Source organism: Halyomorpha halys, unplaced genomic scaffold (assembly GCF_000696795.3).
Source record: "Halyomorpha halys isolate HHAL.00 unplaced genomic scaffold, Hhal_1.1 Scaffold157.1, whole genome shotgun sequence".
Taxonomy (NCBI): domain Eukaryota; kingdom Metazoa; phylum Arthropoda; class Insecta; order Hemiptera; family Pentatomidae; genus Halyomorpha; species Halyomorpha halys.
Genome location: NW_027114029.1, coordinates 1,425,826 through 1,435,472, shown reverse-complemented (window position 1 = coordinate 1,435,472; position 9,647 = coordinate 1,425,826). Strand labels below are relative to the sequence as shown.

General features: G+C 28.7%; 1 protein-coding gene across 3 annotated transcripts in view; it reads left to right on the top strand.

Annotated features, from left to right (window-relative positions):
- Positions 1-2,147: 2,147 nt before the first annotated feature.
- Positions 2,148-9,647, top strand: part of Ptx1 (pituitary homeobox homolog Ptx1) — a 105,326-nt gene continuing 97,826 nt past the window's right edge. For 2 of the 3 annotated variants that reach the window (XM_014417479.3, XM_014417476.3), the window contains exon 1: positions 2,148-2,226. The gene's annotated coding sequence lies outside the window, so the exon portion shown is untranslated. Of the gene's footprint in view, positions 2,227-2,324; positions 2,612-9,647 lie in introns of those variants that run through there. The other variant, XM_014417477.3, reaches the window with a different exon arrangement.

The window sequence follows — 9,647 nt, the reverse complement described above, 5'->3', positions numbered from 1 at the left end:
TTAGGTAATCGTCTGAGGATCTAAGCTCCAAAAGCAAAAAATCAAAGCACAATTGAACATTCCCTTAGCAAACATCCTCATTGAGAGAAGGGTTCCTGACTCCGTTGTACAACCCAAATAATGACCACCATCTAATAAGGCTGGTAGGAAGAAGTATAATAGAGAGGGTTAAGAAAAACTACCAGGAAAAGGGAAGCCAATAAGGGACCTTATGATGAACTCCAGTGGCGTGTTAGAGAATTAGGAGCCAATCACTGTTTACTTTCTTTTTCAGTTTAGAATAAAATGGCGGACATTTCTATTAACCTCAACCAGAACCTGAACTCCAAGGGCGTGGGGAACTTCCCTCTGTTGGGCCCCACTTTCGCTTTGAATTGGAAAAGGGTACACCACTCACCTGCCATCAGCAAAATGATCGCTTTTCACTAATCATAAAATGGACGACATTCCCACTCCAGAAACACTAGTTTTTCAACTCATCGAACTCTAGCAGAATATTTATTCTTATACTATTGATTGTAATTAATTTTGAAAACGTTTAACAACCAAATAAACCAGATAGATATTTTTTAATGTCTGTATTTTTCTCATGTTTCCATTGAAAAAGCAAAATATGAGAATTTGTCAACTAGTTACGTCTTGTGAGAACATAACCTGGCTTTTATTTAACTTACAACTTCACAATAATTTCAATAGTTGAGGTATAGTTTGGGATAAGTGTATTTACTGAATAAATGAAGTTGGAAAACCTATTTAGAAATTCAAATCATACGTTCAGGGAAAGTTGATGGACTTATTACTTTCTCCAAATTGAAACATCAGTAACACAAACATCGTGTTATATTTATTAAATAATAATATTAAATATGGTTGAACTATTGAAAAATATATATTCCTATATATAAATATATTCCTTACATCCAGTTCAATGTAGCAGAAGTTAACTGACCCATTTTACACTATGCAATGCAAGTCAACTTAATATTCTGTAATAATCCTCAATTTTTAATTATAATTATGTTTATTAAGAAACTAAAGCCATTAGGTTGAGGGAGAAACATTGGAAATTGAAAGCATATACTGATTTCATTACTTTGTATTATCGTCAGGGGACTGGCATACCCTACTCTCCTTCAGAGAAAATGTGGAGTCGAAGCGTAAGAGATTGGTCACGCCCCTGGAGGTCAGAATTACTTCGAGATTAATAAGAATGTCATCGCAACCCCATTGTAATCTAAAGCGAAACAAACTGAAGCCTGCTTAATGGCTCCTATTCCTCTACTACACTTCTGGAGTTCATCATTCACTTTTCAAAGCAGCTTACCCCCTCCATTATGCTGCTTCCTCCAAGATTAATGTAACTTAAGTAATACCATGTCGTTATTAAATAATGAACCTTTGACCATTATTTACAGGTTGTCATACAGGCATGTCCTGGAGGATGGGTAATTACTTATGAGCCATGTTCTATAGTCATGGATTATACTATTATTCTTGCTTTAAATGATTTACTCGGTCAAAATAAATAAACAAAATCTTAGCGGTTCCTCGAAGATGTAGGATATACATAGATTCATTTTATATCACTAGATTATAACCAATAACAATGGTCGAACATTTTCTCATTGTGTATAAGTGAGTTGACTCCCATTGTTATGTCGCTGTGACAGTTGTTAACTAGTCCCTTTTTATAGTCTTAAGTTTATTTTAGGATTGAATTTATTATAATATTTTGGTTAAAAGTGATTCTTTTCAATTGAAAAGTATTCTAATTTAATCGATTGATGCCATTGAGTGATATGATTCCTAAAAATTATGAAGAATTTAAGGTTTGAAAACAAGTTTGATAGAAAATACAAAAATAAAAAGTCTAAGAGAAAGACAAAAAGGAATTCGGTCAAGATCTCTGTTAAAACCTTTCTTTTAATGTGGATCGGATTGAAATTTATTTCCCGGGATGTCACAACTCTATCCGGAAAAGACCACCGAATGACTTGTCAAGGGGGGTAAGGGAGGGAGTAAAAAAATCAACAGGTGTATATAAACAGGGCGGTGTGAGGGCGGGCGTAGGGAAGGGAGAGGAGGGGATGGTGGGGGTCGAAGATGGCCAAGAGGCCACGCCCACGCCCCCTCCCAGCCCGGGGTGGGGGGAATGTCCCGCCAGCAAATCCAGTCGGTCCCGAACCGCCGGAGACAGAAGGTTGTAGCGCTAGACCCGACGGGCCGGTAAGTAGGATTAGACCCTAGGATTAGCCACTAAGCCTTCTTGAGCCTTTTTTATCCCTCCTTCCCCTCCCCGGCATTAAAATCATCCCTAGCTTAAAGACAATCCCTGAGGACCCCTTCACTCAGTCCATCCTTACTAGTAGCTTCTCGCCTCCCAGCTCGCACATTTCTCTTGCAACATGTTTCATCTTTATCAGCTGGCATGCTTGCGGGTAATAACCAGACTGTCTAAACGAGTCTACAAGTGCTCTCCGGATGATCTTAGAGATCTGCTTTCAGGAGAACATTTGCCAGGCCTTACCTGAATGACTACGCTTTGTTAGGAATGACAGTATCGGAATATAATCAGTAGTGCATTCATTACATAACACAGCAGAAAAAAATGGTGCGTATTTTTTGAAAATTGCTATTGAGTTACCAGTGTTTCATAACCGTTTAAAAATGCAATGGAGGTTTTATTTAATTACGTCTGTTTTAATTTTTTGATATTCAAACAAAGTAGTTTTATGTAGATCAATATTATTCAGTAACAAAGATCTATTTTATGGTGTGCATTTACCAACTCAATAGAAATTTGAAATAAAGGTTAAAATATAAAGTTTTACTCTCTTTTTCTGTACCCAGGAATATAAAATAAGCATAAGTTTTTATTTTTAAATTTTTGGAAAGTATATCATACCTTTCAAGGACATTTTTTTTTTAATTTCGCTTGCAGTTAACTTCAAATGTAAAAGGCAATGTGTAAAATTTAACATGTCATTGTAAGATTGTTTTTTTAATATTAACAACTTAATTTTCACTTATATAAATATAAATTGGTAAAGTTTGATGGTAGTTCTAAAATTAAGTTTTGATTTAAAAATATTAAAACTCCTGGAAGAAACAATATAATAAATTTTGATTGTATTAACATTATTATCAGAATATTTTAACAAAAGTGACTTTCGGCTGATTTTATAAATATTTAGTTCTAGTTCATTTTAGTTCATATTCAGTTTCATTTATTGTTAAATATTCCTTTCGGAAAATGAAGAAGCATAAAAATAAATAAGCCATGAAAATAAATGTATTCTGCTTTCAAGAAATGGCATTGGTTGAAAGAAGTGTTTTCTACTCAATATTAGGTTTAATATTCTCTATCGTTCAAGAGACTGCAAGCTTTGAGTCAATCGTTAGGCTTTGGAAGATTTTGTGAATCTGATAAAAATAAAACATCAATCTTAATATTTATAATACTAATCTACAGTTACTATATTTAAACAAAATTTTTAAAATGGTAATTTGAAAACGTATAATTTTAATTTTTTTTTTCAGTAGGACATTTTTTAATCTCTCATTTGAATCATAATACTGACAGTTAAAGAAAAAATTATAAATATTCTAATTTATTTTATTCACCAATGTTATACTGTATATTATTTATGATGTGAGATGATATTTTAATTTTCATTGCATTTGTCAGCTTTCATATGATTCATTATATAGCCGTTTCCAATTCATCAAATAAAACTATTAATGTGGATAATAAATCCAACTTTTTACAAAAGCGAACCGTTGAGATCTGATTTTTATTAGCCTCTAAAAAAAAGGAAAAAAAAAAAAAAAAAAAAGAGTAAGTATGGAATGAGGTTTACTTAGCCGGGAAATTTGAGTTACAACGAACATAAGAAATTAGGACGAAGTTAGAAAACCTAAATTGAGTGTGAGAGAAATAACCTGGGTTTGATCCCTCTACAGACAATACTTAGAGCAACAACAACCAACGTGATAATTAGAAAATTAAGAAAAATGAATCTGAAAAAATGGAAGAATTTTAGAAATGAGAATAGTTATATGTTGTGATAAAAGCCATTATGCTGTAATAATAATCTTTTTTATTTAAGTCTTACTTTAATAAAAAAAGTTGTTTGTAATTTCATGCAAAAGGTTAATCTTTGAGTGTCAATGTTATATGAAAGTGAACATAGATTGTTGTTACTTCATACAGCAAATATATTCTAACAATCATGGTAGCTATTGTTAACAATCATTGTTGCTATTGTTGTCGTAAGCTATTGCAAGCTCTAACAAGCTATTGTTGCAATGTTAACTATTATAAGCTCTAACAAGCATGGCTGCAAATTATTCCGTAGTATTTTTCAATTAATATTCATAATGTTTTTTTCTTTTTTCTTCGCTTAAATAATTAACATCTTTTTATAGTATAAAGTAAGACTTCGATTCGAAAATCATATTTCTAGTTCTCATCTTATAAACACAATTGAAACTTCATCTATATACAACTTTTATCTTTTGTTAATGATTGAAAAAGAATAGTCTTATAAGGAATTTAAGTATCAAATGTGATATTGCTCTGTTCTTATCGTTAGATATTAATTTAATTTATAGTTCATCAGTTAACACAATAACAAATCATCCGAAAATGAATCATAGTAATATTTTAAACAGTTTATTTTTAGTTTAAATAATAATTATATATTATAGTCAAATTTTCTGTGAGAGGGATATTTAGCAATATTTAGTAATTCCATATTTGTCAAAACTATATTGGCCCTTTATAGTATAGTCCAGTAGAATAAATATGGTGTTGACCCTAATCCAAGAAAATGACAATTCTATCTATGATTTGATAGACCAATCAGATTTTAAAATTATATCAATCTTCTCAATTTTCCTAAAATGGTTGTTTCCTTGTTAAGTCTCATTATTAATTGATAGTAGGTAAAATTGGTATGTGCTGATTCAAAATCAACACTTATGCGATGGAGTATTTCTTGAATTAAGTAAAGAAATAAATTAATTTATTTTTTGTAATAGCAAAATATATAGGCTAATATATCGTACCATAAGATGTGATAGCTCTTAAGTTAGAAAAAAAAATCTTTTTACCATTTTAATAAAAAATAAATCTCCCACGAATTCTTGAAGTATACCCATCTTTACCTAAGTATACCTATGGTAGCATACCTATGTATTTTTTCTGAGGACCTATGATACCCCGACAGCTAAAGTGAAAATATGTTAAATTATGCAAAAAATAGTATTTTTTAAATTTAATTGTTGAAAGCTTAAATCCGATATAAATATGATGATATAATGATCGCAATATAAAAATATAAACATCGTAATTATTGATTCAGAACTCATTTGAAATAAATATGTAAAAATAATTAGTGAACAAGAAAGATCTAGATAGATACCACCAATCGCTGGAGTCCGTAAGGGTTCTGGTTTAACAGAATGCCGACCTACGTTTTGGTCTATGCTTCTTCGGGGCTACGCTACACTGTATATGTCATTTTAATTGCAATGCCATTGTTTTAATGACCCGTTATAAATCTTGCCATTACTACCTCGGGAATTTTTGTTTAATTTAGTTGTAGAACAAGGAAACTTAAATTTTTCTTCAGATTCTCTCCTCTAATATATTTATTGTATACAGTTTTATTTAGTCCGTATTAATTCAGAGATATAATTCTTTACCGACTTCTAAAAACGTGATTGCAGTCAATTGTAGGAAGATGTTTGGTGGGTGAAGTTCAAATAAGGTACACAAAATAGCAGAAAAAAATTAGTAACCAACGTTTCGCTCCACTTTACAAAGCTTCATCAGGCCTGCGTCCTGACAGAAAAAATTCCGTTTTCAAATAAAAACCTTTTCTTTCAGTCAGGATTCACCTTCTATGGAGGACTATCTTCATAGAATTGATTACAATCTTACCATTACATCTTCCTACAATTAACTATTAATCCTATATTTATCTTAATTAGTTCCTTTAGGTTCTCCTTTCTAGTTTCTTGATGTAGTGTAGTAATAAATTAAACAAAATTGGAGAAAGAGAACCACCTTTATAAGAACCCGAAATTATCTCAAACATTTCAGAATAATAATTACAAATTCGGGCTTTATTTAAAAAAATAGAAATCAGTACTTTAAACATGAAAGCGTAATTCATACTCAACTCTCACAAATTTTCATAAGCCTACTTAAACATTGCAGTGGAATAAGCCATATCAAATGGAAAACAATTTCTATACAGCTCCCTTGATCCGAAATATGTGTTTATTTACTTCATACATTCATAAAAAATGCTTATAATAAACCAAATATGGTTCAAATACACTAACCATACATATATACATATATGAAAAATATTAAATAAAACAAATGTGCAAGTAGCATGATTTAAAAAAAAAACGTAATGCATATTTTTAGTAAATTAATTATTTAATAAAATCATCTTTATTAGCAAAATAAAAATTAATATTAATATTTACTATATTAATGATTAAATGCTCTCTGAATTAAAGTATACTCAATGCGTATCTATAACTTCCGGATTTTAATTTACGCTTAGCCTTTAATTTATATTTAATATTATAATAAATAATATCAATTAATCATTAATTTATAATTATCAACGATATAATTTAATATTTCTTTTAATAAAAAAATATATATATTATCCAGTAGGTTCATCGCCATGTTTCATGAATAGTTGATTAAAATGATGCAATATGTCATCCCTTTTTCAGGTTAAGAATAACTTAATTACATTTTCATGTATCAGAAATAAATGACTAATTTTATTAGACACTACAAACTCTTTCCATAAAGTTGGTAGGCAATCCTTATTTTGACGATTATGACGAATTATGTGTTATATCTCCATTCTGAGCCGTAGACCAAACATTAATTTAATCAAAATAAAAAAAATATTTCGAGAAATATAAATAATAATTAACCACGCTTTATAATTAAAATTAATATTATTCACGATCAAGAATCTTTGAAATAAATCAGAAGTTATTTGTTAAAAATTTCCCAAACTTAAAAACTATTAAGTTTTATTTAAACTGATTTTTGTTGATAAAATCATTTATCAATTATTCTTCAAGTTGTGGTCTGTATACTAGTAAAAAATTAAATTTCATTTTTAAAAAGGATTTTTTATTTCGAAATACTTTAAGATAATTTGTCACTCTTTCCATACATCACCGTTTCCCTCTTCTTTAATATTAAGGCTAGTTGGCTATTTCAAGTAAAAGAAATGACAAATATATATATTCATATTATTTTTTATAACAAAAGAAAGCTACTTAGTGTCTAATATTAATACGATAAACCCACTTAACAATATCAGCCGAGGTCTAAACATATAAACTGTAAGGTAACATTTACAGTCTAATATAAACAATAACTATAAACTATAAAATATCACAATATGAGAAACGGTCTATTCGACTAATAGGGGGAAACAATGCATTTACATTGCAATAATGCTAGGAAGTTTTAGGTTATTGGATACGATGACTTAGAATTCATAATACTATTAAAAAAAAAAATACAAGATTTAATATTTATCATTGAAGAATTCCTCTAAATTGCTTGCTAAATTCAATCATATCTATATATAATTTTTTTTAAATTCCAATCTGGTTTCAATTACCATTAAAAGCAAAAACATTCTTTGAAGTTTCATTTTTTTTTCTTGATTAATGTTCATGTCACTGTCAAATTTATTTTAGGAGCCATATTACATTCATATCTAAATTTATACACTATCCAAACATTATTAATTTTCATTTAAATATGATGCAATTTAGTTGTCATTTAGAAAGAAGGGCGTGTTAAAAAAAAAAAAAATGGGTATAATTTGTTCAACTGAGTAATGAAAATGTGGTATGTACCATGTTATCAAAAATATAAACTTGTAAAATTTACATCCAAAAAGAATATTTTCAGATTAGGTAAATTTCATATGATTTCCCAAAAACTGTTGGATTCGTTTTTTTTGTTCTTTTTTCTCTTTCTTCAGAAGAACGACTGTGGAGTAATAATATACCGGAAGAAACTATCGATATATATTTACATTTAATTATTATATTTAATTATTTGCTATAATCCAAAATTAAAGAGTTTTCTATCAAATGTTTATAAATCCACTTTTGAAAAAAAACTTTTTTGAAGGGATTTTTGACAAATTAAAATTCGAAACCAAAAACGTATTTAGTTAATTTCAAAATTTAAATTTTACCCTGCCAAACAGGTTTTATAAATAATGATTTTTTATAAATGTGATTCATCTGCACGACATTCTCCCATAATTATTAAATGTTAATTTTTCTATTTTATTATATATTATTTGCGCATAACTATAATAATTATAGTTAAAATTAAAAAAATGTAGGACATGTGTTCCAATGCTCAGTCTAATGTTAGTAATAGGCAGTAGTTTCTAGGAGCCGAAAAAAAATAAGTATATATATTTTGCTAAAAATATAATTTTAGCATGTTTTAATGTTCTTTTCTTTTATTGCCCTATATGAGTTTCAAGATATATATTAAATGAGTTTCTTTCTTTGTGTTGAATAAGAAAGAGTTTGAATGTATAAAAACGAAAACCAAAAAATGATCACTGCAAAGTCGATAAAAAACTTTTTTTGAGGCAAAAATTAAATCATATTAGTTTTTAACGTGTTTGAAAACCTAAAATTTCCTAACTCGGATATTTTTGGTAGAAAACTCCTCAATTATTATGTCAAAGAAATTCTAATTAAATTTAAGTACTTGCAGAACTCTTAATTTATAAGAGCTACTCAATTACATATAAATCAAATTTTCTTAAATGCATGATAGACACTGAACTAATTACCAATGATTTTTAATTGCGAACTTTTACTTCAATTTTTAATTCATTTCTTAAAGGAATTACAATTCAAAAAACTCTTTAGAACTAAAATAAACAAATCAAAAACTTAAAATTATTAATCATACCCATTTGGAACAAGTTTCTCGTGGTACAATACTAGTTAAATCTAACTCGAGCCGGAATATCGAGTGGCTTATTAAGTCATCATTAGCTTTGCACTGGACCAGGAGCTAAATTCTTTTAATTTTCGGATATAATATCAGTGGTCAGTACTAAACGTACTAAAATTAGAATCTGAATAAAGCAAAAGTTGTTAATTAATGAAAAAGTCGTTAAATAATCTATATTCAAACACTTTAAAAACGTCATATTTCAACATTAGATGACTAGAGTAACTACTTACAAAAAAAAAAAAAGAAAAATTCACGTGCTGAAAGAAAAAAATAGAAAACAGTAATCTTAGCTACTAATCCTTTAGGAGATTAAAAAACAAAACATACTTCATGTCATTCATAGAAAACAAACAAAGCAATAATTACAAGTTGATTGCAGGATTATTAACAAATTAAGGAAAAATTGGATTTTTTTCAGTATCTTATTAATTGATTGATATTGAGTTAGTTAATCCACAGCGTCGAAATATATTTAGTAACAAATGGTTCGATTTCAATTTTTTTTTTCATTAATAAATATTTTTTATTCAATGCGTGTTTTTTCCCGTTATTCATATACTTTTATATATTTATATTATATAATTAGTATTTAAAT